At 37.7% G+C, this 23,205-nt stretch overlaps 1 pseudogene; it reads left to right on the top strand.

The window, feature by feature from the left end:
- The window catches only part of LOC115519897, a 74,857-nt pseudogene that overhangs the window by 21,486 nt on the left and 30,166 nt on the right, over nucleotides 1-23,205 (top strand).

Genomic DNA, 23,205 nt, shown 5'->3' on the forward strand with positions numbered 1-23,205 from the left:
AACAAGTACTACAAGAGGTGTAAACAGTGGTGCATCTTCATGCTCATGGCAAATAAATATCTGTTAATAATACCTGAGACCCAGCGTAGAAGCTTAAAACCTAGTTCCTGATGCCAAAAGAGGGATCCCAGAGGCAGTAAACCTACCCACGAAACCATTACAGCCCTCTGAGGGTGGGAAGAATTCTAGTCAGGGCCACCCTGTGGCTCTGGCACCTCCATTTTGTGTCAGAGGTATGGCCCTGACTCTGAAATCTCCTACTTAGAAATTCATGTTCATCTTTCAGTAACTCTGAAGTTCCATTTGTATCTGGTTTTGTTTTGTTGAGGTGTGTACCAAACTGTATAATGAAGATGAATTCCATCCCTTGGCTCTATTCCAGGAACCTAGATCCCCTCCTGAACTAATAGTAAGATGCTTTACTTTTGTTGTCCCATAACATGACATGGTATAAGCCTTTTTGCATTACGCTATGGAATGACTGAGTTTCAGACATTAAAAGTTGGAAGTGTGTCCAATGTGATAACCCATTGTTACGAATTTGTTCAGCTCCACCATAAATAGTTTTAAGCGTGGTGCTGCCAGGACCTCCAAGATGCTTTGGTTCACCCCGTAATTTGAAGATCCTGAGCTCAGAGAGTCTAGTAACTTACTCAAGGTCACACAGCTACACTGTGAGATATGTTAAAGATATTTTGTAAAATTATACTTATAATGGAATTACATTATTCTTACTATTAGCCTCTGAGATTTCAACTCAGTGGGGAGAAATAGAAAGAATAATATAAATAATGTGGTTAATCACTCCACTCCATGACTATACTCAGAAGAGAGCATGAGGTAAGGGATATGATTCTACTGGCTTCCTAAAGTGTCACAGTCCCCACTTCCCCCTCAGAGTGTGAGAATTTGGACTCACTATTTAAAGAGTATATACACACACAATGTAAATATGTATGTATATATGAGAGACAGAGTTGTAAAAAAAAAAAAATGTATACTATAGTGAATGACTTAAGAGATTTTTTCAAGGGTAATTTTGCCTATAAGCAATTTTTGTCATACCAAAATGCCTAATCCCCAAAGATGAGGCCCCTTTGACTTACTGTTAGGGCAGAACTAGAACAAGAAGCCTGACCCCTTAATCAGACTAAGACATTTTGCCTTCTCTTCAGAAACTCATTTCACAATATAGGTAGGGTTTATTCCACTCTATAGTTGTTGTTGATAGATACCTATTATGATGTTTTGTTCGTTTGCTTTAAAGTTTATTTATTTATTTTGAGAGAGAGAGCATGTGCAAGCATGTGCACCAGCAGGGGAGAGACAGAGAGAGGGAGAGAGAGAATCCCAGGCAGGCTCTGTGCTGTCAGTACAGAGCCTGACATGAGGCTTGAACTCATGAACCATGAGATCATGACTTGAGCTGAAATCAAGAGTCAGATGCTGGATGCTTAACCCACTGAGCCACCCAGGTACTCCTAATGATGTTTATTCAGTGGTGCCCACATGGATATTAGCAATCTAGGTAGTTTCACACAAGGACACCCTTTCCTGATCACTACAAGTTAGGTCAACCCAGAAAGCTAAAATGACCATCAGGCCCTTTGGGCAACCAGAGCAGTAGATATACTCATGGCATGTAGTTCAGCAGCCTTACTTGAAAACCTGTTGGCTTTGTTTCTCTGCAGAGAATGGCAGAAGATCCAAATAAGACAAGGCTGACATTCCAAGGGAAGAGGACTACCTGGATCATTCCCGTGAACCTCAGTGAGCTTCTAGAGCTGAAAGCCAATATCCCTGATGCACTCTTCATCATGGGGAACACTGCAGTGGGTGGGTGGTTTTTGAGCAAGTTCCTTAGTCTAGATTAGGTAATCCAGACTTCTGTCTCTCTTTTTAAACTCTTCATAAATGCAATGCAGTTCACGTTAATTAATACATACCTATGTCCTTTAGAATCCTTCGTTGTTTTCTTTTGCAAATGTGTTATTTGTGTCACAATTTTCACTCTGGATTATCCATAAGCAACATCTGTTAGCCCCCATTGACTTTCTTTTCTAATTGCTTTACATGATTTTCTCCTTAGGGACCCAGCATTAAATTTAGAGATGAATTCCATCCAGTTTTCATATCTCTACTTAGGCTTCCAGAACTATGTTTTATGCACAGCACGGATGATGGTATGTACCGTCTTTTTCATTGGCTGTTGGTAGGCTATTAATAATTATATGCACTGGGCTAATTTGAGCACTTAATAGAATATATGACCTCCTATATGTCCTCTATGAGCTTTTTCAAACTGAATTATTCAGCTATGTCACTGAATACTGCATTGTCATAGGAGCCATACAGTGGGAAGATGTAGGTTGTTCCACATATAGAGAGAGGCTGACTGAATAAGGACACTTAAGAGAGTGGCTGGCCTGTAGGAAAAGTTCTTGCCAGAGTCATAAATTTGCTTAAGGCTCATCCTATACCCACACACATTCACACACACACACAAATTCTGGGACACAAAATTTGAAAATTTAACTGTAACAACCTTATTTCTCTTCATACTCTTTTCACAGTTTACCAAATGCTTTCACACCTTGTTTCTTTTGATCCTCGTGACAGTCCTGGAAGGTAGACATAGCAGGTGGTTGCCTTGGGATCTCCATTCTCAGTCAAAGGACTGAAGTAACTTCCCCAACTTTGCACAGCTAACACACAATCAAGTCAGGACTAGATTCCAGGGTTTCTTACTTTTAGTCAAGTTCTCCTTCCCACAATGCACCAAATAAGGCTATCTGAGAAACATATCCAAACTCAGCATTTGAATAGATAACAAGTAATGGGAGGTAAAAATTCTACTTTAAAATAAAGTTTTCCTTGGGGCACCTGGGTGGCTCAGTCGGTTAAGCTTCTGACTTCAGCTCAGGTCATGATCTCACTGCTCATGAGTTTGAGCCCCATGTTGGGCTCTGTGCTAACAGCTCTGAGCCTGGAGCCTGCTTCAGATTCTGTCTCCATCTCTCGGCCCCTCCGCTGCTCACTCTCTGTCTCTGTCTCTCTCTCTCTTTCCCAAATATAAAATAAAACATTAAAAAAATTAAAAAAATAAGGTTTTCCTCATTGAGTAAACAGAAAATGAGAAATTGTCTGCTTTCCCCTCTGATCTGCTAATATTAAGTCAGTCTGCCCATTCATTTTCTTTTTTACTTGTTGGAATGTCCATATCAGTTGACTCATAGGGAGAAATGGAGCAAGGGGAGGCTGGGCTGGTACAGAAGAATGTTGGAAGTAAGGTATGGATGGACTTGGTTGGGTGGAATGGGAGTGAAGGGACTGGGGAGGAGGTAGAGCCCATAACACTATGTCAATGTTTCTCAATCTTTTCATTATTGCCTCACTAAGGAGCAAGAGGCATTTTCCCCCAATCATCCCTCCATGAGTTTTTAACACCGTAGGTAGGCCATATATCTGTTTATGTACAGTATATGTATATCAGGGCTTTATCCATCAAAAGAGCAAGATTTTTTTTTTCACCCTTTTGGGGCTGGTATTACCCTCCTGGAGAATGCATGAACTGGATGACATCCCTGCTCAAAGCATTCCCTGAAAGCACACTTGCAAAAAACCTGACCCAAGGTACAGACAGGTGTCTATTCTTATTGCTTTTTTAAGGAAACAGTATGAAAAGATGGCTGTATAAGAAGGGCAAATGGGCAACACAAATGTGTAGGTCACTTTCCACTTAGACTTAATGATCTTTTAAAAGTCTTATTGAATCTGAACTGAAATTTCTATATTTGATCAATTTATTCAGGAAAACATTAATTGCACATTAACAAAGTAACGAATTTCTGATATCTGTCGCTGGTATGTCCTAAAATGTATGGCATATATGACTGTATATATATGACTGAGAAAAAGAATTTGGTACTTAATATTTGGGAATAAAGCATATTGCCAAAATATCTTTATCTTTGGTTTCTCTAAGTTAATATAAAAAGAGAAGATATAGGGGCGCCTGGGTGGCGCAGTCGGTTAAGCGTCCGACTTCAGCCAGGTCACGATCTCGCGGTCCGTGAGTTCGAGCCCCGCGTCAGGCTCTGGGCTGATGGCTCGGAGCCTGGAGCCTGTTTCTGATTCTGTGTCTCCCTCTCTCTCTGCCCCTCCCCCGTTCATGCTCTGTCTCTCTCTGTCCCAAAAATAAATAAACGTTGAAAAAAAAAATTAAAAAAAAAAAAAGAGAAGATATATTTGGAAGATTGTTTCTGTGCAGCCCATGCATCTTGTTATAGTTCACCTTCAGTTTATATTCCCCTATCTTATTTTCAGGGGTGCAGAATGTGGCCTGGCTCTGTTGAATGATGGCTTACATCTTATTGTTTGGGGGCAGCAAAAGAAGACTAAGACCTACTGTGCTCTCCTGAAGCATCTGAGGATGCTTGCCAGAGCTCAGATTAAGAATATGGTAGAATGCTCTCTAGTGTAATATGAAATAAGCCACAATTATAGACAGTCATATAGTTATGTTCTGCTTAGAAAACACTACTCTGAAGGGGAACCCCAAGTCAATGTTGAACAAGTCTATACAATATGAGTATGAGTGGGTATATGTACTCAAAATGAGAGTCATCACACTGCATTTATGTGTGTGTCCAAAGTGAGAAGCGGCAGGGTGCCTGGGTGGCCCAGTCAGTTGAACATCTGACTCTTGATTTCAACTCAGGTCATGATCCCAGGATTGTGGGATCAAGCCCTCTGTCAGGCTCCACACTCAGATTCTTCCTTTCCAGGGCACCTGGGTAGCTCAGTCGGTTAAGTGTCCAACTCTTTATACTTGGCTCAGGTCATGATCTCATGGTTTGTGAGATGGAGCCCCACGTCAGGATCTGCACAGTGCAGAATCTGCTTGGGACTCACTCTCTCTCTCTCTCTCTCTCTCTCTCTCTGCCCCTTCGCCCTCTCAAATAAATAAAACTTTTAAAAAATCTCTTTCTCCCTCTGCCCCTCTCTCCTGCTCACATGCTCTCTCTTGGGGGGAAAAAAAGTTAAAGTTCAACCAAGGGGACTGTCCAGCTCTAACAGGCTATGAAATGTTTTAGCCAAGGTATAGTAAACAAGAGTCTACATTTCCAAAATACTCTTTTATGTCTGTTCCTCCTCTTAGACCTTTGCCCCAAGGTCAGTTTCTAAGCATGTGCATCCCATATGTCTATTCTTGGATGTCCTCCAGTTGTCTAGCTTATTGAGGTTTCCTTATTATTTGAGATTTAAGAGTAATTGGTTTGAACCACTGCCCATTCCACACATGATAGGTAGTTCAGTGAGACTTTGGTGTGGGGCATTTTTCCTAATTGTCTCTGGCCCTGTTTCTGTTGATTCTCAAAATTCACTACATATTTTCACCTTCTGCATCTTCTGTCCCTTTTTCTAGACCACACTGTTCCTCTCAACATCACCTTGCCCCCTTAACTCCCTTCAAAGGTTCTCATTCAAGGCTATGTCTGAAGGAACTTTATCCACAGTTTGGAGTAACAGAGAAGAATTCTACTACACAGCAATACAGTAAGCATTTTGAATGGGAATGCTACATAGCCCAGTTCTTTAGTGTTTATTTACTCAGACTCTAGTCCTTACATTCCCCAATGTTATTGGACACTCATACTAGAGTCAGCTCTCAAAGAAATTTTCTTCTTCACTGCACATGGAACAGGAACATTTTCTTCAGCAATAAGTTTGAACTGGGGTCAGGGATGGGAATCTTGCACAACATGTTGTCTGACTCTATTTAGCTGCCCTAAAACCATACCAGATCTTTCTTTGAAGCAAAGAAGGGAATTAAAAACTTGCACAAGATCCTTGTACACATAATTCCTTGTTTGTCAAATAACTGGCTTTAAAAATGTTATCTTTTTTATTTAGACTTTAGAAGGACATGTGGTGAACAGACCTAATTTTTCTGACCTAAATACCATTTTAGCAGCAGGAAATGCTCCCATCAATCTGATATCTAAAGGCAAGAGACAAGTTTTAGGCATTCTATTATATAATTACCACTGTCAGTTAGGTAGCTCCTTTCATGAAGCATGAACCAGGAACCCAAGTGTATCTGACTTAGACTCACCAAATATATAGGCTATATCTGTATTACCTCAAGTGTAAGGATGCAACAGAGGTCAATTATCCTGTTTTCAGATGTTCTATATCTTGCAGATCAGATAAGTTACTGCACTGGACAATTTTTCTTAACTATTTGGCCACATTTATGCACAGTCCAAATTGTAGTATCAAAGCATTTTTTTTTAAAGTGAGATGTCTGTCTGTGGTTTTAAAGCTTTATGACACATTTCATTTCAGAGTATTATAAAGTTGGAAATTTTCCTCATAGGGACTTAACTTTCCAAAGAAAATCAAGATTGTGGGGCATGTTACTCATTACTTCTCTCTTTATTCAAAGACAGCTTGAGCTTTGCCAAGAGAGAATTATTTAAACTCAATGAAATAACAATAAATGCATATTATTCATAGAGCTATTGATGTAAGATACCCTCTTTTTTATTACAATCACATTTTTGAAAATACAGTGGCTCAAGTAAGAGAATATTGTCAACTGTCTAAGAAAAAAAAGCTGTGTAGCAGGCATTCCACTTGTACGCCTGTTCCATCATTGTCCCAGTTATAGAACTTTGAACAAATCATTTAACCCCTCTGGACCTCTGGACCTGTTTTCCCATTTATGAACCTATGTTGTACTCAGTTGTTTCCAAATAGCTTTAAAGTTCTTCAAGGCCAAAATTGTGAGTAGTGTGTAATGGAGCTGAGAACCAGAAAAGACTTTTCAGATTATCTGGTCCAGTCCTGTCATTCTGCAGATGAGGAACTGGAAGCCCCTACGGTTCTGTGACTTGCCTAAGGTGACCCAGCATGGAAGCTGCAACTAGAAACCAGATCTTCTGGCTTACAGTTTGCACTCTCTCTTTCCCCGGATTCATCACAACTATCCCTTGCTTCATATTCTCCAGTTCGATAAATTCATTCTGATCAAGGTCATTTTCTCTAATAGAAGGAGAACAGCAGATTCCTTTAGACAGCCATTTCCTTGAGAGATCACCTAAAACCAGCCTTAAGTCAGAAGAGATTATGTTATCTGTTTCTATTCCCCACTCTACTCAGGTAAAGGCTCCCTGACTCACTGCCCACCCTGAGGGAGCCCAGCTTACCCTGGGAGACTTCTGGGGCTGCTCAGAGGAAGAGGCAGATTCTCAGAGGACCATTTGATTTGCTTTCATAACATGGCCACATTGTGACTTCCGTAGAAGCTGGCCACACAGATGCCTTCCTACTTTGTGACTCTAATGTTTCACGCTAATAATGAGATTTAACCTAGAATGAGAGATTTAAACCTGGAAAGCACTTGGAAGACCATTTGATCCAGTGGTTTTGAAGCTTTTTTTTTTTTTTTAAGAGTAAAATTCCTTGTTTGCATGAAATTTACATAGAACACCAAACTAAAACAGTTAAAAGTGGAGGTATGTTAGTTCATCCTGAGAGGCAGCACACCTCCTGATTTTTCCCTTACCCCTCTCAGCAGCCCCGGAGGCACACAACCTTCTCATTTTAAAGAAAGTTAAGACCCAAACAGTTTAAGTCACATGCCTGAGGCTACATGTAGTGACTCAAATTTTGAAAATAGATAAACATAGACTCTGGAGCCAAACTGCTTAGATTTCAACCCCAATTCTTCCATTCCTGTATGACCTTGTACAAGTTATGTAACCTCTCAGTTTCCTCATTAGTAAATTAGACATGAGTAGAGTTGTTATGAGGATAATATATTAATACCTATAAAGCACATGGACCAGTACTCACATATACTCAATACTATAGTCAGCAACATCATTCACAGGATCATTTTCATTATAATTAATCATCAGAGTTGTTGCTATACAGCACACAATGGAGATGAACACTATTCTGAGTGTTTTTTTTATTTCCAGTGGCACTTTGTGCCGGGATTCTAGCTGGCCCAACATTAGGAGAATGCCTTTGCCATTGTCAATGATGTGATAAGTGTGAAGTTTGAAGATGGCATAGGCATGATTAAGGACCTTTAAATGTTCTACGGAAATGTTGGCCCCACCATTGTCTCTGCAAGCCAAATGTGCAAGCAGCTCATTGGGAAGTATGTCACAACACATTTGGAAATGAAATTCAGGCCTTTGTATTTTAATATTTTATGAAACGGCACTTGGAGAATTTTTTTCTGATTATATATATATTACATAATCATATAAGAAATTTAAGCACTGTGGAAGAATATAAAGAAAATAAAATTAACCCAAAAGCCAACCTTCTTCAAAATACAATTCTTTTATTGCAGTTTCTGTAATAAGATGAACACACAAATTAATCTAAGTAGATAATATATTCAAGTCTTCTTTCTTTCTCCTTCCTTCCTTCCTTCCTTCCTGCCTTCCTGCCTTCCTGCCTTCCTGCCTTCCTGCCTTCCTTTCTTCTTCCCTCTCTCCCCTTCTTTTCTTTTCCTTTCTTTTTTCTTTTCTTTTCTCTTTTCTTTTCTTTTCTTTTCTTTTTTCTTTTCTTTCAAGTAGCCTCCATGCCCATCGTGGGGCTTAAACTCATAACACTGAGATCAAAAGTCACATGGTCTACTGACTGAGCCAGCCAGGCACCCTTCAAATTTTCATTTTTAATTAACCTGCAGAATAAGTAAATGTTTCCAATACTGTATCCTAAGACATCTTAAAATGTCCCTACACTACATAAAGATAAAATATTCAAAAAGTTTAAAAGGCCTTCTTCATGTCACTCTCATTGTTTCTAGCATTTGGAAAGTAGTTTTTAAAAACTCTTCCAACAAAATTAACTAAAATTTAAAATGAAAAAAGTAGTAAAATTAAAAAAACTTTCTTCTAACTAGTGCTTTTACAGTATTTTTTATCTACCCATTGTATTCATTGTCAACAATGCAATGGAACTTAATGCAATTTTTTCTCAAATACTAAAGTAAGTCAATGCTTTAGAAGCATTTATGTAGAAACTTTCATTTGTAAAAAATTTACACCTGTCATCAATAATTTAGTCGTTTACCAGTCATTACCTGTGTAGTGTGTGTGCCAGGCATGGCCTATTTGCTGGAGATACCGCAGTAAGACAAGTTTCCAGATCTTGGGAAGCTCTGATTTGAGTACTTTTTTATCCAAGCTATTTGAGGTAAATCAACATTCCCAGGCCATGAAGTTAAAAATAGTAATAAAGGAGGACTTGGTAACGAAAATTTCAGAACTACTGCAGCAGATTCTAAAGAAAGCTTGTGAAATATGTGAGGGTATTTTGTTTAGACTTTAAAGATGAATACAGATTTTTCTCCATCTTACCTTGCTCTGTCAGTTTACTCTGTCTTTGCCTCTTCTGTGACATGTTTACATTCTTTCCTACCATGCAATAGGATGACCAAATGCTGAATGATGCTTGCTGACTGGTCCTGGACGAGATTTACATGCCACCAGTAGCTGAGGGTGGCATGATAGAATACAGGTGAACCCTCAGCATCAGCTCACTTTTCAAATTCTACCTCAAAGTGAGGTGAGCACTGAGGAAAATGATAAATGACTTCTCTGGGTCTCTGAGTGCCTTGACATTCTGAGTGTCAGTCTGCATATGAAGGGCTTCACTGCCCAGTTTCTCTACTGCACCAAGGTTAGCAGATTATCAAAGGTAGAGAGGGTGGAGCTCTCAGTGTGGTGCTTCCCAGCCTCCTTTTCCTTTCCTTCCCTCTCCCTTCTCTCCTGGGCTAAAAAGGGGACAACCTTGCTCTTCCTATAGTTTGTGTGACCATATAGTACACAATATCAAGTTGATCTACAGTAGTGAAAAGCTTTCAGTAATTAAATTATAATCTCTTCCTATTTTAAAGAAAATTTTCTTATTAAAACAATACCTTCTTTAATATTTAGAAAATGTGGATTAGCCAGAAAGGAAGAGAAAATCTTTTGTCTATCATTTGTCTATCCATCACCCACAGATAACCATTATTAATATTTTGGTATGCGTCCTTCTAAACCCTTCTTTATGAATGTGGGTATGTATATGTCACACATATATATCTGTAGAACTGTTTAGTATAACTTGTTTATTTCACTTAGTAACAAACACCTTTCAGTGTTATTGAATATTCTTCATGACATAATGACATAATGGTTGCATGATATGTCTATGGATAGGTGTGCCATTATTTGATCTGTACTTTATTTTTGGACATTTAGATTGTTTCTTGTTTTTTAACTTTTTTTTCTTACCTAGCCTAGTTTAAAATGACCTTCACAGCAGTTTTTCTCAGAATATGGTCCATGACTGTGAGTGTCCCCTTGATAAGTCATGAGCTGACCCAAAAATGGCAGATAAATGATATGCATTTCTTTTATGGCTAAGTCTGTTAATTCAGCTAGTCTTTTTAAATAATGTTTATTAATTAGCATTTATATTTATAGCATTTACATTTATAATAATTAGCATTGTTATAATATTCTATTATTCTGTATTACATAATATATTTACAACATACATATGTCATCAATATATATCTATTATCACTTATAATTTGTTAAATACATGTCTTGTTTTACATCTTTATTATCATATGTTCTCTTGCATATTACACATTATATATTCTATCATTGTAGAAAATTCAAACACAGAGAAGCAAAAATTTTAAAAATCAACTGTAAGCCAGTAGTCCTACCATAAAGACTGTTAACATTTGGAATACACACATATATATTTTTTTCTTCTTTTTACAAGAAAAAGGGGTAATACTATACATAAATATTTGTAGTCCATATTTTTACTTAATTGTAATGCATGAGCATTTTTTCAATCAAAATATTGTTTTTTAGGCATAGAATTTAGTGATTCATCACTTACATATAACACCCAGTTCATGAGCATTTTTCAATGTGCATAAATACAAACACACTTCTACAAAACCATTTTTAATGACTATGAACTATTATATCTTACAATGCACATAATTTGTTTAGTCAGTTCCCTCTTATTGGATATTTAGGTTAATTCTAATATCTTTACTATGACAACTAATCTGAAACTGAACGTCCTTGTAAATTAATCTTTTCTCCCTCAATTGCTTCTTTGAGATTCATGCCCAGAACTTTGACCTGGACATGAAAGCACAACCTCCATTTGGAAAAACAAATTCTTCCTGCCATTTGAGAGGAGAGCTTGTCATAAAGGAAGTCTCCACTTCCTGGAAATAGCATTCACTTTCCTGTGTGTGTAAGTAGATATAGTCATTCTTCAAACAACTGCTGCTAGCCCAGGGAGCTCGAAACTCAGGGTTCTTTCCCAGCACAACTGGTGACCAGTATCTGAGAGAATAAATAAGATAACCTATTTCTACATGTGATTTTCTAAGCAAGTCATTCAGATTGTAAAGTTAAATGGGAAATTATCTTCTTTTCAGTATCTCCAGAATTTTCTGATATCCCAGAAAAGTTCATGAGTGCTCTAGAAGTTTTCCTTGTTATAACACCCCAAGGAATTCGGATGTTCCAGATCAGCGGGTAGAGTTTTTTGTTTTTTGTTTTTTAAATCTGTCTATGCATTCAATGCATGCATTATACATGTATCTCCCACTTTTCAATAGCTATTTTTTTTTTATTACTTGTAAGGGTAAAGTCTACTAAAGCCAGCCAACATTACCAATTTTAACTCACACACGACTTGCTTGGTTTAGCTTCTATGCTTTTACTCAAGGCTTCACAAGGAATTAGATTCTAAATGTCTCTTCTCCACTATATCAGTTTTGTTGCTTAAAATGTTCTCCTTTTCTTAGTGAATGCCTGTCCCTTCTTCAAAACCCGACTCAACATTCACTGCTTCTAGGACCCTACTTGACACAGCCACCCTAAATCTCCCAGGAACTTGTGTATTTTCTTTGCACCATATTGTGTAAATGTGTATATTTTGTTATGTATAAACTGTTCTTTATTGCTATATGAAGTTAACCATGTTATTTTAATATGTATTTGTCTGTATTCTGATACCCTTGCAAGCTTGTAGAATCTTTAAGGACAAGAACAACATCTTCCTTTTGGGGAGGTGAGGGGGTAGATTGTAACCAGAATATATCTCTTACCACACTGCCCAATGGACATTTATTAACTCTTACTCACAGATATAGATACCCAATTGCCTATAATTTTTCTTCACTTGTGAGTAAGCCAGATATATCAGACCCAATTTTCAGTGCCTGAGAATGTCTGGAAGTAAAATAACTTGCTTTATTCATTGACAGTGTGTGGATCCCTACCGACCCTCACAAGACCCCATCAACCACCCAGTCATGCACTAGTCAGCCATTAAATATGCCAGGGAAGCTGTGTTTAGTGATGACATGTCTCCTGTTGCCCAAGAACTCTTCTTGGCTATAGTCACAAGCAGCAGATCTCACACAAACATCATGTAAGGGAGTGAAAAATATTCCTATGTATTACTGGAATGCATTCACAATTTCACTTCACAAATGAGAGGTTATTTAAGTCAACTAAGAATATTCATTTCCTCAGGGCATCTGGGTGGCTCAGTTCATTAAGTGTCCAACTTCGGCTCAGGTCACGATCTCATAGTTTGTGAGTTCAAGCCCCACGTAGAGCTCTGTGCTGACAGCTCAGAGCCTGCAGCCTGCTTCAGATTCTGTGTCTCCCTCTCTTTCTCTGCCCTTCCCCCGCTCATGCTCGCTCACTCTCTCTCTTTCACAAAAATAAATAAATGTTTTAAAAAATCTTGAAAAAAATATTCATTCCCTGTTCTGAATGGAAATCAGTCATTTTTTTAGCATATTTTTGAAAGAATCTAATGCCAAGAGTCCAAACATCTGCCAAATATTGACACTTTTAAACACAGAATACTGTCCCTTATTTAGTTATGAGGTCCATTGTAGTTTTTCCCTGTGCTTGAGGAATCATTTATATTGATTATAAATCATCATTATACCATGAACTTACCCCTGTAAACTCTATGTGTACTTTCAAATTTTCCCTCCTAGATCAATTGATATTTCAGAAGCCCTGGCACTTCCAGGTATTGTCAATGTGATAACAGCAGAGGATGTTCCAGGAAATAATAAGCATCAGGGAGAAGTTCTCCATGCACCCAATGAGGTGTGAGATTTGTGTGGGGCGTATCATTCAAATGATTCACTGAAAACACCAAAATGATTATTGGTTATGACTCTACATCCATGGATTCATGTTTACATCACAAAAACTGCAGGGAACCAATGATTCCACATCAGTGATTCTCAAATTCTCTCTTGAAATGTGAACATAAGATTCTGATCATAAGCTATAAGCCCTCTCAAAGAAGGCTTCTAAAAAAGTTATGAAAACCATAGAAGCAATATAGAACACAGGACATTAAAAGAACCGACAGAATTTCAGGATGACTGGATTAATATGTGTGATATGGGAATGATGGGGAATACAACTGAAGACAGAAGCCAGATAATCAAGTTCTGCACCCAGTTTTTGAACCCCCTAAATCCCACTCATGCCACTGTTTTAAATTTATTCTCATAGGTGGAAAATAATCTTTCCTTTGGTCATAGGAACCCAGTGGGTAAATGTAAGAATGTGGGAACAGTAATTCCTTTTTAATGATTCTGTGTCTTAGCTAATGGTAACATGTGGCTTTTCTGCAGGTGATTTGCATGAGTCAGATTATCTGCACTGTGGCTGCTGATACCTATGCTCATGCAAGAGAGGCAGCTAAAAAAGTGAAGATGACTTGTGAAGACATAGAACCAAAGATTATCACAAAAGAGGTAGTCGAGCCACTTCATGCCTTCTAGAATGACTCGGTCAGTATACTTTTGGCAGAATTCAACTGGTGGAGTCACAAAATAGTATAAATTGGGCTCCATCTATACTTCATTCAGAGTTATTTATGTTTCAAAGCAAAGGCTCAAGAAATCAACACTTCAAAACATAATACTGAGAATTTCCCTGCCTGCATTTCTACTTCCTTCTTGTGACCACTTCTCCCATTCTCTTGACAAGACATGTTCTCATAATATAGATAGGTAACACCAGAGGAATGTCCTTATGACCTCTATGTAAAACTAGTCTGGTGGGAAAATCCAGAACAGTGTGAAACTGAGAACAGTCATAACATTTACTGTCCTGTGTCTCCTGCCCACTTCCTACAAGCTCTGGAGATAGAAAACTCAGATTGGTATTCTAACTCCATCTTTTAGTAGCTCTTTCTTTCTTTCTTTCTTTCTTTCTTTCTTTCTTTCTTTCTTTCTTTCTTTCTTTCTTTCTTTTTTAGTGGCCTCTTAATAGCAATGAAAGCTTTGGCATGTCACTTAAATTCCTCATACCTCAGCTTTCTCAACTATAAAATGGGAGCCATAAAGCACCTACATAAAAGTCATTAGAAGGTTTAGATGAGAAAATCCAGGTAAAATGCTTAGAACAGCACCTGAAAGATATGGAATGCATGTAGTAAATGTTTGCTATTATTTTTGTTTTAGTTGTTGTTATTAATGAGGGCAAGAACATGTTGCATGGTGCTTTATAGCCCCAGCATTTAGCAAAGCATTAACCCAAGGTCAGTCTTAATAAATGAGTGTGATGGAGGGAGAAGTGAATAGATGGATACATGAACAATATGAAACCCAGCCATGTAGGATACTTCTTCAGTATCCTCTGATTCTCCTCTGTTCTTCCCAAGAGTTGCCAAATTCAGGTCTTTCCCAGTTATCTTTTCCCAGTTATGCCTTTAAGTTTGCCCCTTTCTTTCCACTCTCAATTTCACCCCCATCCCACCCTTCAGACCTTACCACTGTCAGATTTACTACAATAACCACTTAAGGAGCCTCTTGTACTCCATTTTAAACCTGTCTACCCACCACATTAACTTTTCTATGCCTCAATGTTCATTGGGTCACTTTTCTTATACAATAATGTCCCCTTGGATAAGGGTCTTAGCATAGAACTCAAGGTCTTTCATAGTCCAACCTCAATTCACCTTTGAAGCTCATCCACATGCTCTTGACAGAAAACCTGCTCTCCAGCCAGCCTGGCCTTATTCTCTTTTTGGCCCCTCAGCTTATTTTCAACCTCAAGCTATTGCTTTCTGAGGTGGCCTTGACTTCAAACGATTTCCCCCTCTCTTCTCTAACTGTCCTAATTCCATGCAATTCAGCTTCTAATTTAGGTCACCTACACAAGGCCATTTCTGAGCATTTCCAGTTCCACCAGCCTCCTCCTTGGCCTCTCTCTACTCTTCTTATCTGCACCCCACCATAAAGTTGACACCTTAATACCCACTGCCTCAGGTCATCACTCAGCAGTCTAGAGGGTGGGACCCTCTAGATATGCTTATCTCCCCCTCAGCGCTTCCTCCGAGCCCTGAACAAAACTGAGTCACCAATACCTGTAGTCTATTGTAACACAATTTCTGCTGACTCTCTACACTCCTTAGATTGTCTGTCATGGTGTATGAATATCTGAAAGAACAGGAGCATAGCAGTTTGATGGCGTATGAATGGTTTATTAAGATATGAGAAAACAAAACTTTTTATTATTTTTCCCTAGAGCACAATTCATTTTTCCATTGGAAAAAAAAAATAGAGCAAGGAAATTTAGAGCAAGCCTTTAAATATGTTGATGAAATCATTGATGGTAAGTTGTCTTGGGCCAGAAAAGTGATTCCTCTGAAGTTGAAGACTATAAGTTAATTATCTGGTTTGAGAAATACTGAAACTCCAAGGCAGAGCTCTCAACCCTAGTGTGATTTTTAAATCAAAATTTTAAATGCACAAATAATAAGTTTACAATTTGATGAAATTTTATGTATAGGTATAAATCTATGTAAACACTACCCACATCAAGATCTAGAATACTTCTGGGGAGCCTGGTTGGCTCAGTTGGAAGAGCATGCTACTCTTGATCTAGAGGTCATCAGTTTGAGCCCCATGTTGGGTGCAGAGATTACTTAAAAATAAAATCTTTAAAAACATATAGAGAGAGCCCAAGGAAAGCAACAGCGGCAGATGGGGAGGAAGCAGCAGGCTTGGAAGACCCCTCTGCCTTCAGTAGGTTTCCGCTCTTTGCTAGGGACAACAATTAAGTGAGGTCCCCAAGTGAAACCCAAGTTCAAACCTGGACTGTTTGGAGGAGAAGAGACCAACATGGTGGAGAAGTAGGGAGATCTGAAGTTCCCTCCTCTCTCAAATAAAGCAGTATTGAAGCTAAAGGACTTTCAACTCTAAGAGTCCAGGTGCAAAGTGACAGAGATACTTGCAAAGACCCACCAGGACAACATGACAGGCCATAGGTGCATGATTGTGAACTGAGAGAAATAAAACAAATGAAGGGGAGGGATCCCCTTCTGTAGAGAGACAAAGGGAAGAGAAAGAAGCTGGGGAAGCATAGGACTATATCTGGATAAAAGAAAAACCACGGACCAGGATGGAGAAAGATTCAATGTCTAACTGCAGGGCTTTCTCCAGACTAGTGCTGGCTGCTCTTTTCACACACCTGGGGAGGAGGGGAGCCAGCCCCAGGCTTGGTAACTAGTTTAGAGGTGCAGTCCGCAGTGGGAGAAAACAATCCCCTCCCTGAAGTGCTATGGGAAGCAAGTATACATCCACTCAAAGGAGTGGCACATCACCAAAACCAAGGTGGACAGTGTGGGAACGTTGAACACATCGGGGTTTAAATCCCAGCGAAGTGCCAGGAAAGCACAGGAGTTGGCAGAGTGGGACAAACCGCCTTGTTTGCGGCCATAGCACAGTGAGGATGGCTTGAACAGAGTGATTTGGGACATCTGGTCTGTGGAGGTAAGACTGGGGGTCGCCATTTTTCTCCCCATCACCAACAAGGTGGGGCTTCAGGGAATGGACTGCGGGCCCACAATGGAGGCAGGACCTACCTACACCAAACCAGGGCCCCTCCATGCCTGGTAACTGTGTATATACTGGAGCGGATTAACAGAATGAACCAGACAGCCCCTCCTCCAGACCAGCACTGTTGCTTTGCCTGGTTTAATTCTCAGACAATTCTTATTATATAGATATATTCTTCCTTCCTTTTCTCCTTCTTATCTCTTCCCTCCTCCAGTCTGGTTACTCTGGTTGTTGGTTTGTTTAAGCAGACAGATTTAATCTATTCTCTTGATACATGCTCTACACCTCCTATATATATATATATATATATATATATATATATATATATATATATTTTTTTTTTTTTTTTTTTTTTAATTTACATCCAAGTTAGTTAGCATATAGTGCAACAATGATTTCAGGAGTAGATCCCTTAGTGCCCCTTACCCATTTAGCCCATCCCCCCTCCCACAACCACTCCAGTAACCCTCTGTTTGTTCTCCATATTTAAGAGTCTCTTATGTTTTGTCCCCTCTCCCTGTTTTTATATTATTTTTGCTTCCCTTCCCTTGTGTTCATCTGTTCTATGTCTTAAAGTACTCATATGAGTGAAGTCATATGATATTTGTCTTTCTCTGACTACACCTCCTTCTTTATTTTCCCTTCTCTCTCTCTGGCTTAAGCCATATAGTTTCTCTGTCCGGTCAATTTTTATATTTTTTCTTTTTTCCTGCTCCTGTCATTTCTTCCTTTGCATGGAATAAGGCCTCGTCCATCAGCACCACCTCTACCCTGTTGTTTACTTGTAGTTGGTGTTTCTGATTTTTGTTTTTGGTGTGTGTGTGTGTGTGTGTGTGTGTGTGTGTGTGTGTGTGTTTACTTGTTTTTGTTTTCTGTTTGTTTTTTGTTTGTTTCTTTTCCTTTCCAGGGCTACTTCAATGAACAAATCAAAGCACACCTGGTGGAGGGTCCAAAACATGACTAGGAGTAGGGATAAAGTAACAACAGTCACAACAACAGAGAGCAAGTAACACTCCAAAAAACACCTCATGAAGGGCCAAGCCCTGGGCAGGGCAGTGTATGACCCCTCTTTAATATAGTAGTGATTGCAGGTACAGGACACATAACAAGCTTTTAAAACACGTAGGGGACAGAAAACTAGCCAAAATGATGAAATGGAGGAATTCTCCTCAAAAGAAATTCCAGGAAGAAATGACAGCTGAAGAATTGATCAAAACAGATATAAACAATATAACTGAATAACAATTTAGAATAATAGTCATAAAATTAATGGCTGGGCTTGAAAAAAAAAAGCATAGAAGACAGCAGAGAATCTATTGCTACAGAGATCAAGGAACTAAAAAATAGTCATAATGAATTTAAAAATGCTATAAATGAGGTGCAAAATAAACTAGAGGTGGTGACAGCAAGGACTGAAGAGGCAGAAGGGAGATTAAGTGAAATAGAAGATAAAATTATGGGAAAAGATGAAGCTGAGAAAAAGATAAAAAATTCTGAACCACAAGGGGAGAATTAGAGAAATAAGTGAGTCAATGAAATAGAACAATATCCATATCATAGGAGTTCCAGAAGAAGAGAGAAAGAAAGAGGCTGAAGGTATACTTGAAAAAATCGTAGCTGAGAACTTCCCCAATCTGGGGAAGGAAACAAACATTGAAATCCAGGAGGCACAGAGAACTCCCTTCAGATATAACTTGAATCAATCTTCTGCATGACATATCATAGTGAAACTGGCAAAATACAAAGATAAAGAGAGAATTCTGAAAGCAGCTAGGGATAAACGGGCCTTAACCTAAAAGTGTAGACACATAAGGGTAGTAGCAGACATATCTACTGAAACTTGGCAGGCCAGAAAGGAGTGGCAGGAAATTTTCAATGTGATGAATAGAAAAAATATGTAGCCAAGAATCCTTTATCCAGCAAGCCTGTCATTCAGAATAGAAGAAGATAAAGGTTTTCCCAGACAAACAAAAACTGAAGAAATTCATCACCACTAAACCAGTCCTATAAGAGATCCTAAGGGGGACTCTGGGGAATGTTGCAAAGACCACAAAGTATCAGAGACATCACTACAAGCATGAAAACTACAGATAACACAATAACTCTAAATCCATATCTTTCACTAATAACACTGAATGTAAATGGACTGAATGCTCCAATCAAAAGACACAGGCTATCAGAATGGATTAAAACAACAACAACAACAACAACAACAACAAAAACAAAACAAGACCCATCTATTTGCTGTCTACAACAGACCCATTTTAGACCTGAGGACACCTTCACATTGAAAGTGAGGGGTTGGAGAACCATCATGCTATTGGAAGTCAAAAGAAAGCTGGAGTATCCATACTTATATCAGACAAACTAGATTTTAATTTTTTTAATGTTTATTTATTATTGAGAGACAGACACAGAGTGTGAGCAGAGGAGGGGAAGAGAGAGGGGGGAAACACAGAATCCAAAGTAGGCTCCAGGCTCTGAGCTGTCAGCACAGAGCCTGACGCACAGCTCAAACTCACAAACTGCAAGATCATGACCTGAGCCGAAGTCGGTCGCCCAACTGACTGAGCCACCCAGGCACCCCCAGACAAACTAGATTTTAAGCTAAAGGCTGTAACAAGAGATGAAGAAGGGCATTATATCATAATTACGGGGTCTATCCATCAAGGAGAGCTAACAATTATAAATGTATATGCACTGAATTCGGAAGCACCCAAATATATAAATCACAAACATAAGCAATCTTATTGGTAAGAATATGGTAATTGCAGGAGACTTTAATATTCCACTTAAAGGAATGGACAGATCATCTAGACAGAAAATCAATAAAGAAACAATGGCCCTGAATGATACACTGGACCAGATGGACTTGACAGGTATATTTAGATCTTTTCATCCTAAAGCAGCAGAATACACATTCTTCTCAAGTGCACATGGAACATTCTCCAAGATAGATCACATACCGGGTCACAAAACAGCCCACAATAAATATAAAAGAATTGATATCATACCATGCACACTTTTGGATCACAATGCTATGAACCTTGAAATCAACCACAGGAAAAAGTTTGGAAAACCTTCAAACACATGGAGGTTAAAGAACATCCTACTAAAGAATGGATGAGTCAATCAGGCAATTAAAGAAGAAATTTAAAAATATATGGAAACAAATGAAAATGAAAAAACAACAATCCAAACCCTTTGGGATGCAGCAAAGGCAGCCCTGCAATCCAGGCCTATCTCAAGAAACAAGAAAAATCCCAAATACAAAATCTAAAAGCACACCTAAAGGAACTAGAAGCAGAACAACAAAGAAACCGCAAAGCCAGCAGAAGAAGAGAAATAATAAATATCAGAGCAGAAATAAACAATATAGAATCCAAAAAAACAGTAGAACAGATTAATGAAACTACGAGTTGGTTTTTTGAAAAAATAAACAAAATTGATAAACTCCTAGCCAGACTTCTCAAAAAGAAAAGAGAGAGGACCCAAATATATAAAATCATGAATGAAAATGGATTTATCACAACCAATCCCCCAGAAATACAAGCAATTATCAGAGAATACTATGAAAAATTATACGCCAGCAAACTGGACAACCTGGAAGAAATGGGCAAATTCCTAGACACCCACACACTACCAAAACTCAAATGGGAAGAAATAGAAAATTTGAACACACCCATAATTAGTGAAGAAATTCAATCAGTTATCAAAAATCTCCCAACAAATAAGAGTACTGGGCCAGATGGCTTCCCTGGGGAATTCTACCAGACATTTAAAGTGGAATTAATACATATCCTTCTCAAGGTATTCCAAAAAATAGAAACAGAAGGAAAACTTCCATACTCATTCTATGAAACCAGCATTACCTTGATTCCCAAACCAGATGTAGACCCCACAAAAAAGGAGAATTACAGGCCAATATCCCTGATGAACATGGATGTAGAAATTCTTAACAAGATACTAGCAAATCGAATTCAACAGCATATAAAAAGAATCATTCACCATGATCAAGTGGGATTCATTCCTGGGCTGCAGGGCTGGTTCAATATTTGCAAATCAATCAATGTGATACACCACATTAATAAAAGAAAGGATAAGAACCATATGCTCCTGTCAATAGATGCAGAAAAAGCATTTGACAAAATTCAGCATCCTTTCTTAATAAAAACATATTTAGAACACTTCCAGCACCCCCAGAAAGCTTCCTCTTGCTCCTTCTCAGTCAGTAACCCTTCCAAAGTTTTACCTCTTCTGAACCTCATATTAATGAAATCTTATAATATAACTTTCTTTGTGCCTACTTCTTTTATTCAACATTGAGTGTGGAAAATTCATCCATGTTGTTGCATAGATCGGTAGTAGTTCTTCTTCACTGTACAGGAGTATTCCATTATATAAATATTCCACAATTTATTTATCCATTCTACTACTGATGCACTACTGAGATATTTTCAACTTGAGTATGTTATTAATAAAATTTCTATAATTTATACATATTTTTTTGTGAACATAAGCACTCATTTCCAATGAAATATACCCAGGAGTAGAAATGCCAAATAATAGTGTTTTTATATGTTTACCTTTAGTATTTAATGCCAAATATTGAAAAAAAATATTCCAGTTATACTCTTATTAGCAATTATGAGAATTGCATTGTTCTGTTATCAGTCTTTTTAGTTTTATCTAATCTGATGAAGTAGTATCTCATTGTGGATTCAATTAAATTTCTTTCATGACTGTTGATACTGAACCCTTCTCATATGTGTATTGACCATTTTTATATTCTCTTTTATGAGATATTTGTTCAAGCCTTTTGCCTGTTTTTTTAATTAACTAAAAGTGATCATTAATTTAATATTATAATTATATTGCTGTAATTATATATATTTTTAATGCAATTACTAATATAATAAGTAATTGATTTACTTACAAATTAATAGAAAGTTTCTATGTTTTTGGTGTAAGTTCTTTGTTGATTAGAAGTATCATACATATCTTCTCCCAGCCTGTGGATTGCATGTTCACTGTCTTCACAATTCTTTTTCATCAACAAAAGTTCTTGATTTTAATGAAGTACAATTTATCAGTCTTTTCTTAATGGTTAATGCTGTTGTGCCCAGGAAGAAATTCTTGCCTATCCAAAGGTTATGAAGATATTTTTCTGTTTTGTCCTAGAAGCTTGATAAAATGCTTTAGCCTTGATGTTTAGGTCTCTGATCCATCTCAAATTAATTTTTCTATATGGCATGATGCAGGGGTCAAGTTTCAATTTTGTTCAAGTGTATATCCAATTGACCTAACACCATTTATTAAAACTATTTTTTCCTTTATTGAATTGCAGTGCAGCTTTTATTATTTTCCATGTGTCTACATATGTGTTGTTCTATTTCTGAACTGATATTCCATTCATCTGTTTATCTGTATTTGTAATAGACCTCACTGTCTTACTTGCTATAACTCTATAGTAAGTCTTGAAATCTGAGAGTATAATGTCATTTTCCTACTTCTTTCTCAATATAACCTTAGCTGTTTTAGGTTCTTTGCATTTCCATATACATTTATCAGTTCATCAATTTTTACTAGAAATAACTTGCTGGGATTTTGACTTGTATTACATTGAAACAATATCAACTTGAGAGACTCAAAATCTTAACAGTATTACATTTAAATCCATGAATATGATAGATACCACCTTTTACTCAAATTTACTTTAATTTCTCTCAGTAACTTTGCAGTTTTTATATAGAGATCTTGCACACCCTTTCTAATATTTATACCTAGTATTTGGTGTTTTATAATGCTGTTTTAAATGATATTTTTATTTAATTTTCTACTTGCTTGTGTCTAATACATAAAAACACAATTAGCTTTTATATACTGACCTTATATCTAAGAACTTTACTAAATGCACTTACTGTTTTAATAGTCTTATAGATTCTCTTCAATTTTCTGTACACACAAACATATCATGACAGTTTTATTTACCTTTTCCAATCTTGATACTATAATTTATTTCTTTGTTTGTCTGCTTTGACTTACTACACTGGCAAAGACCTAGTTAGTATATATATTTTTTAAATACCAATACCAAAATCCCATCTCAGACCAATGAAATCAGAACTGGAGTACAGGATGAGAGCATCAGTATTTATCTAAACATTCCCCAGATGACTCTAATGTGTAACCAGGGTTGAGAAGCACAGTTATTTCCTAAGAGAATTACTATTGGTCTTAGGTAAAAGAAAATAGTAATTTTC

This window comes from Lynx canadensis, chromosome C1 (genome assembly GCF_007474595.2).
Source record: "Lynx canadensis isolate LIC74 chromosome C1, mLynCan4.pri.v2, whole genome shotgun sequence".
NCBI classification, from domain to species: Eukaryota; Metazoa; Chordata; class Mammalia; order Carnivora; family Felidae; genus Lynx; species Lynx canadensis.